We start from the raw sequence: 9,117 nt of genomic DNA, 5'->3' as shown, positions 1-9,117 counted from the left end.
GCTCATGTTGATGCTTCCCACCGTTGTGTCAAGTTGGCCGGATGTCCTTCGGGTGGTGGACCATTACATACACAAGGGAAACTGTTGAGTATGAAAAACCCAGGAGCGTTGCAGTTCCCAACACAAACCGGTGTGCCTGGCACCTACTACCATACCCCGTTCAAAGGCACTTAAATCTGTTGTCTTGCCCATTCACCCTATGAATAGCACACATACACAATCCATGTCTCAATTGTCTCAAAGCTTAAAAATCCTTATTTAAACCATCTTCTCCCCTTCATCTACACTGATTGAAGTGAGTTTAACAGGTGGCATCAATAAGGGATCATAGGATTCACCTGGTCAGTCTGTCATGGAAATAGCGGGTGTTCCTAATGTTTTGTACACTCACTGTATGCCATTTAGCAAACATCCAAATCGACATACATGTATTAACATCCCATTGGTGAGAGACTAATCTCTACAACTCTCCTACACATGAGGCAGGTCAAAGGCTATGTTAACAACCTCTTACCAGCCATTCAATTCCAACTTCATTTTCTCCCAAGGCGAGCTATCGTTCTGCCATGATAGACCACGCCACTTATACCAGGTGGACTGAAAGAACTGATTGAAAGGTCATTGTGTGAAACCACTCTGTCAAACAGAATTCGGAACCAGACCCATCTCCCCTGCTGTCGCAATCTGTAGAACTACAGACATTAAATATAGTTGAGGAATAGATGAAGCTATTATGAACAGAGCCTTAATATTACATTTTTTAAACCTTTATTTAACTAGGCAAGATCGTTACACACGGCTCAACTTACCCCATACCTGTGATAAATTGTGCCAGGAGACAGCTTTTTTTGGACAAACTTTGTTTTCAGAACTGTAATGTTTACATGAATCCAATTGGGGCGGCAGGGTAGCCTAGTGGTTAGAATGTTCGACTAGTACCCAAAAGGTTGCAAGTTTGAGGTACAAATCTGGTACAAATCTGTCGTTCTACACCTGAACAGGCAGTTAACCCACTATTCCTAGGCGAGTCATTGAAAATAAGAATTTGTTCTTAACTTACTTGCCTAGTTGAATAAAGGTTTAAAAAAAAATGAATTCAATTAAAGTTGCATTTAGGTAACAACCAATGTAAAACTATTCAATGCAGGAAACTAAGGCCTGACCTCATAGCTTCTATTCATTGTATGTTACTTATCCACAGTTGAAAAATTTGACTCAGATATCATATCACTGTTTTTTGTGTCACTGGGTCATTGTAAGAGCAGGGGAATCATCTTCAGGTTTCTGTCTCTATCTCTGTCATACTGTTTTCTCTGTCTTTCTCTGTCCGTCTTTGTCTTTCTCCGTGTTATTCTCACTTCCCCTCAATCTAATCCCAATCTATCATAAATTATTCTACTCATCAGCTGCTCACCAGGACATTGATTACCTGAATCAAGGCTAGAGCAAAAGCCTACATAACCAAGCTCTCCAGAATGGTTGGCCACCTGTGCTCTAATCTATAAGTGGCTTCTCCTAATGTATTTTTTTGCATGGCACATTCTATGGAAACCAACTGTGAATAGTATAAAGCTATTTTCATAGAGAATGGTGTTTCTCAAATGCTCTATCATAAATATATAAAGTGGCTCTCAGAGCTCATATTGTATAAATCCACCATGGTGTCACCATACACTGACAACAATGTTTACATCCTGAACTTTAGCCCACTGTCATATAGCGTGTCCTGAACTTTAACACTCTGTCATATAACGTGTTCTGAACTTTAACACTCTGTCATATGAACAGACCCACTTTGTTAGTCTTCACTGTGCCAGAGAGCAAAGGAAATCTAAATTCCGGACAAACAGGCAAGCAGGAAATGTAGCAGCTGATATACTAGTATGTGTTTTCCGGCCACTCAGTTTCTGCACTTCAAGGCACACATATTGTATGTATACAACACACCCCTCCCACAAACAAGTGTGCAGTCACACAGACACCAGCTGTGCAAGTATACACACACTCACACTCAGTCACTAACACACAAAGGAATCCATATGAGAGACAAGTAAGAACTCTCGACATGGTATAGAGAAAAGTGTAAGGCTAGCAGTCTTACCGTGTGGTGTAGGTGAAATTTCCTTCCCTGGCTGGGACTACAGTCTCCCAAGTTATACTGAGCAGTCAGCAACCTTTGAACTTTTCAACTAGCCCAACCATGCGTGAGCCAAATTTCACAATCTGTAAACAAAGCAAACCAGGCACTACAGCAGGACTTTTCAATGACAGAGGCAAGAAAGACCTGACACACACACCACACAAACACTCGCAAGGGTGTGCAAAGACACACACACACAACAGCAGACAACGCCCTTAGCAAATCCACCATTTTCACAGGCGGAACTTTCTTTGATCTATCCCTCCCTTATTTCCTTTCCCCTCTTCCTGGTGCCTCCTTCCCGGTTAATGTTATTCTCAGATCAGATTTCAGTTGGCAACATTTATGATGTAATAGGAACTCCCTCTGCTGGTCCTAAACCACTGCAGTACGAAGTGCTGAGTCTCCCAGAGAGAAAGAGACAGAGAGAGAGAGAGAGAGAGAGAGAGAGACAGAGAGAGACAGAGAGAGACAGAGAGAGAGAGAGAGAGAGAGAGAGAGAGAGAGAGACAGAGAGAGACAGAGAGAGAGAGAGAGAGAGAGAGACAGAGAGAGACAGAGAGAGACAGAGAGAGAGAGGTAAGACATTGATTGTGATCTGAGCCACATCATCATACATTTTTCATAAGTTGTTAGGTGCAAGGTTTGTGGGGGGAGAGGAAGGGATGGATGAGAAAGAGAAGGTTTGTGAGGGTGGGGGAAAGGAAGGGATGGATGAGAAAGAGAAGGTTTGTGAGGGTGGGGGAAAGGAAGGGATGGATGAGAAAGAGAAGGTTTGTGAGGGTGGGGGAAAGGAAGGGATGGATGAGAAAGAGAAGGTTTGTGAGGGTGGGGGAAAGGAAGGGATGGATGAGAAAGAGAAGGTTTGTGAGGGTGGGGGAAAGGAAGGGATGGATGAGAAAGAGAAGGTTTGTGAGGGTGGGGGAAAGGAAGGGATGGATGAGAAAGAGAAGGTTTGTGAGGGTGGGGGAAAGGAAGGGATGGATGAGAAAGAGAAGGTTTGTGGGGGAGAGGAAGGGATGGATGAGAAAGAGAAGGTTTGTGAGGGTGGGGGAAAGGAAGGGATGGATGAGAAAGAGAAGGTTTGTGAGGGTGGGGGAAAGGAAGGGATGGATGAGAAAGAGAAGGTTTGTGAGGGTGGGGGAAAGGAAGGGATGGATGAGAAAGAGAAGGTTTGTGAGGGTGGGGAAAGGAAGGGATGGATGAGAAAGAGAAGGTTTGTGAGGGTGGGGGAAAGGAAGGGATGGATGAGAAAGAGAAGGTTTGTGAGGGTGGGGGAAAGGAAGGGATGGATGAGAAAGAGAAGGTTTGTGAGGGTGGGGGAAAGGAAGGGATGGATGAGAAAGAGAAGGTTTGTGGGGGAGAGGAAGGGATGGATGAGAAAGAGAAGGTTTGTGAGGGTGGGGGAAAGGAAGGGATGGATGAGAAAGAGAAGGTTTGTGAGGGTGGGGGAAAGGAAGGGATGGATGAGAAAGAGAAGGTTTGTGAGGGTGGGGGAAAGGAAGGGATGGATGAGAAAGAGAAGGTTTGTGAGGGTGGGGGAAAGGAAGGGATGGATGAGAAAGAGAAGGTTTGTGAGGGTGGGGGAAAGGAAGGAATGGAAGAGAAAGAGAAGGTTTGTGAGGGTGGGGGAAAGGAAGGAATGGAAGAGAAAGAGAAGGTTTGTGAGGGTGGGGGAAAGGAAGGAATGGATGAGAAAGAGAAGGTTTGTGAGGGTGGGGGAAAGGAAGGGATGGATGAGAAAGAGAAGGTTAGTGGGGGTGGGGGAAAGGAAGGAATGGATGAGAAAGAGAAGGTTTGTGAGGGTGGGGGAAAGGAAGGAATGGAAGAGAAAGGCCAGTTTCCAAAATGCAAAGTCAGCAATTGACGTATCTTAATCTACTGGTGCTTGTAATTCATAGCTTTTTACTATGTAATTACCGTTTTAGTGTCATTTTGAGTAAATACTTGCTAATGTCTACCGTAAAATAAAGTTTTTCCAAAACATATACTTTCCCTGTGTCAACTAATAACATTCTAAAGTGGGTGTGTTGTACCTCTAATGCTTTCTTCATTTTCTTCCTCATTGCCCTCCCTCTTCGACCTGTTTTGTCCTTCTTTTCCATTTTCTTTTAGTCTCCACCTCTCTCTCTCTCTCTCTCTCTCTCTCTCTCTCCCTCTCTCTCTCTCCCTCTCTCTCTCTCTCTCTCTCTCTCTCTCTCTCTCTCCCTCTCTCTCTCTCTCTCTCTCTCTCTCTCCCTCTCTCTCTCTCTCTCTCTCTCTCTCTCTCCCTCTCTCTCTCTCCCTCTCTCTCTCTCTCGCTCTTTCTCTCTCTCTCCACCCCTCTCTCTCTCGCTCTTTCTCCAAAGCTGTAATTAGCCCACTAATCCTGTTGGTTCAGTCAATCACACATAAAGACTCAAACAGGACAGGAGAGACTAGGAGCAGAGGTGGCACCACAGAGATCTCTTCTTCCTGATGTAACTAGGTAAAACTCCAGAACCGACTTGTAGCAGGAACCTTATGGGTTGCCCTATTGCCTGGGGCAAGTGAACTGAGCATTTAGTAAAACAACAAAACTGTAAAGAATTCCAGTAGGTCTAGCCTAAAACTGATCTTTCTGGTTCATCCCCATTGTGTACGTGAAAGTGGACAATTTATGGCAATTTCAGCTGAGCCTGCTCCGTGGTTGCCCCATGGAAAGTGAAGAATTGTGGTTGACCCACGGAAACTGTGGTTGACCCATGGAAAGCACTCTGCTTTCTTTGTAGACGTGCGTCATGCCGGCCCGCGTAACCTGGGATTTCCATTAATCTAATTGGTCTGGATACACACACACACACAAAATCGAATCAGAGTTTATTGGTCGTGTACACAGATTTGCAGATGTTATAACAGGTGCAGAGAAATTCTTCTGCTTCTAGTTCCAACGTGCAGTAATAACACCTAGCAATACAAAACAATACACACAAGAGTACAAACAAAGAAATTAAGAAATATCAGAAGGAGCAATTTCAGAGTCTGGAATGAAAATAAATAAGCATGGGACAACATCCCTGTGGAACGTTTTCGACAACTTGTGAAGTCCATGCCCCAACAAATTTAGTCTGTTCTGAGAACAAAAGGGGGTGCAACTCAATATTAGGAAGGTGTTGCTAATAATTCATACACTCAGTGCATATATACAGTACCAGTCAAAAGTTTGGACATTCCTACTCATTCAAGGGATTTTCTTAATTTTTTACTAGTTTATACATTGTAACACATATGGAGTCATGTAGTAACCAAAAAAGTGTTAATCAAATCAAAATATATTTAAATATTTCAGATTCTTCAAAGTAGCCACCCTTTGCCTTGATGACAGCTTTGCACACTCTTGGCATTCTCTCAACCAGCTTCATGAGGAATGCTTTTCCAACAGTCTTGAAGGAGTTCCCACGTATGCTGAGCACTTGTTGGCTGCTTTTCCTTTACTCTGCTGTCCAACTCATCCCAAACCATTAATTGCACCCCCCTTTGCCCTCAGAACAGACTCAATTCGTCGGGGCATGGACTCTACACGGTATCGAAAGCATTCCACAGGGATGCTGGCTCATGTTGATGCTTCCCACCGTTGTGTCAAGTTGGCCGGATGTCCTTCGGGTGGTGGACCATTACATACACAAGGGAAACTGTTGAGTATGAAAAACCCAGCAGCGTTGCAGTTCCCAACACAAACCGGTGTGCCTGGCACCTACTACCATACCCCGTTCAAAGGCACTTAAATCTGTTGTCTTGCCCATTCACCCTATGAATAGCACACATACACAATCCATGTCTCAATTGTCTCAAAGCTTAAAAATCCTTATTTAAACCATCTTCTCCCCTTCATCTACACTGATTGAAGTGAGTTTAACAGGTGGCATCAATAAGGGATCATAGGATTCACCTGGTCAGTCTGTCATGGAAATAGCGGGTGTTCCTAATGTTTTGTACACTCACTGTATGCCATTTAGCAAACATCCCAATCGACATACATGTATTAACATCCCATTGGTGAGAGACTAATCTCTACAACTCTCCTACACATGAGGCAGGTCAAAGGCTATGTTAACAACCTCTTACCAGCCATTCAATTCCAACTTCATTTTCTCCCAAGGCGAGCTATCGTTCTGCCATGATAGACCACGCCACTTATACCAGGTGGACTGAAAGAACTGATTGAAAGGTCATTGTGTGAAACCACTCTGTCAAACAGAATTCGGAACCAGACCCATCTCCCCTGCTGTCGCAATCTGTAGAACTACAGACATTAAGTATAGTTGAGGAATAGATGAAGCTATTATGAACAGAGCCTTAAGATTACATTTTTTTTTTACCTTTATTTAACTAGGCAAGTCAGTTAAGAACAAATTATTATTTTCAATGACGGTGTAGGAACAGTGGGTTAACTGCCTGTTCAGGGGCAGAACAACAGATTTGTACCTTGTCAGCTCGGGGACATGAACTTGCAACCTTTCAGTTACTAGTCCAACACTCTAACCACTAGGCTACCCTGCCACCCCATGCATTGTATTATGCATTGGAAAAAGAGGGCAAGAGAGGATAGATAGGCATTGAGCATCCTAATAGTTTTATATGAATTGCCTTTTTAGGGCTTTTGTGTAAAGTATGGGAATGTCATGACGTTGGCCTGGGGGTAGGTTTATGACAATCATAAATACCACTTCCCCCCTTTTTCCACCCTACTGACGTTACATTTACAAACCCCTTTGGTTAACATAGAGATTCTGGGAACATCAGAAGGTGGGGGGAAATGAACTATATTCTGGGAATCCGACCAATTAAACATATGCGGTGGTACTTAATGAATATGATGTCAGTTCGGTTGTCATCTGAGACATTCTCATCAATGATAAGATGACAAACTCTACAGTGGAAAGTCTACACATCAGAGTTATCGGATTCACATGGAATTGTTGTTCAATTTAAATGTTTGAATATGAAATTATTTGTGATGGGATGAAATGTGATTTTAGCTTCTAAAATGTGAGAATTGTTTTTTTATAAGGTTAGGGCTCTGCTCAATAAGTGGCCCGCCCCTGTGAAGGGACATGGGCTATAAAACTTTTCAAACACGCCTGTAAAGGTTTTCCTCCTCTTCGTCTGAAGAGGAGAGGCGAGAAGGATCGGAGGACCAATATGCGGCGTGGTAAGTGTCCATGGTTCTTTTAATAAGAAATACTCAACATGAACACAACTGAATAGAAAAACAATAAACGTGGAACGAACGAAAACCAAAACAGTACCGTGTGGTGAAAAACACAGACACGGACACAAACAGCCACAAACACACAGTGAAACCCAGGCTACCTAAGTATGATTCTCAATCAGAGACAACTAATGACACCTGCCTCTGATTGAAAACCATACTAGGCCGAAAACATAGAAATGCCCAAATCATAGAAAAACAAACATAGACAAATAATGACAAAACAAATGAAATAAAGGTCAGAATGTGACAACGCCCTCCTCTCCCTTCCTATATAAAGCATTGACGACAATATAACCTCCTGTTCCGAGGATGTGAGGACGACGGTCCGATGTCAGAATGGTTCAGATAATAACTACAGAACGAAGCCAACATCAGCGTGAGCTTTGGTTGCGAATGGTATGAACTTTGAACTCTTATTCACTACAGAAGTGATACCTCCTAGCCGTGGAGTTAGCAACAGCAGCTACAAACACAGGTTAGGAAGGAACAGACAGAGTATTCCGTCTACCACACAACGACGTTACTACAACGTATTCAATTTACCAGCATTCTTCAAAGGACATTCTTCAAAGGACAAAGGACTCGGTTGGGCAACACGGCCTTCCATCTACCACCAACCTACCGAATCACAGCTCAGAGTAAATATTTATTGCATTTTCCTTTTCCAAATGGGCGGTAATTTAGAATGCATAAGATACTGTATTTACGATAGCACAGCTTCTCCCTGTGTCCCTCAGTCTTCCCGCTCTTTCACTCAAACCCAGCCCCTTTTCTTTTGTGTAACCAGCTGTCATATCTGTTCCGCCCGCTAGGGACGTTTTCCTTTATAACGGAATTTGTAATCAAGTTATGATTAATTATGTGTATGTGTAATTCTGTGTGATTAGTTAGGTATTTAGTAAATAAATAATTAAACCCAATTTTGTATTGCTGATTCAACTTGTTAGCCAGGGTTCGTGCAGATAACCAAGAATTTACAACTTTCAGATGAGACTGAATTAAGATGACGATTAATATTGACTGCTATTGATGTAAAATATTACTAGGTCTTTAAGAGTTTACTCGGAAGATAACAGCTCTATAACTATTATTTTGTGGTGCCCCGACTCTCGAGTTAATTACATTTACATGATTAGCTCAATCAGGTAATATTAATTACAGAGAAATTATTTTATAGAATAGCATGTCATATCACTTAATCCGGCATAGCCAAAGACACGACAGGAATGTGTGAGAGATTTGAACTGTTCCATCTTTCCCTTTCAGAGAATGGAATGTAATAGAATACTATGCAATGGAATAGATTACATTTTTCTGTTGGGCCAGTGTGTGTGTGTGTGTGTTTGTGTCACCCCACTCTATTCCCACACCACCAGAAAATGGCCATTTCAGCTCCCCATAAGTAATCCAGCTCGGAAGGAGCGCAGACAGTTATATAACTCATTCAAAGGGGCACATCAGGTGTAATCCTGCCTAATTGCCAGGGGAACCCATCAGGTGTAATCCTGCATAATTGCTAGGGGAACCCACCAGGAGAAGGGGAGAGAGAAGCCTAATTGGCATGACTCCCTCTGCAGTGAACACCTGTGGTCGGGAACATTAATGTCTTAACGTCGGTGTGGCGTCACCTTCTCTACTTTTTATACTGAGCATGCGGATCAGTGGATAAAAGGCACTTTCCCACGTGCCCCTGTGCATGTCCCAAATAGCACCCTATTCCATAGTGCACCACTATTGACCAAAG

This window comes from Oncorhynchus nerka, linkage group LG11, assembly GCF_034236695.1.
Source record: "Oncorhynchus nerka isolate Pitt River linkage group LG11, Oner_Uvic_2.0, whole genome shotgun sequence".
Classification (NCBI taxonomy): Eukaryota; Metazoa; Chordata; class Actinopteri; order Salmoniformes; family Salmonidae; genus Oncorhynchus; species Oncorhynchus nerka.
The sequence above is the reverse complement of the archived record's forward strand: the minus strand, read 5'-3'. Positions refer to the sequence as shown.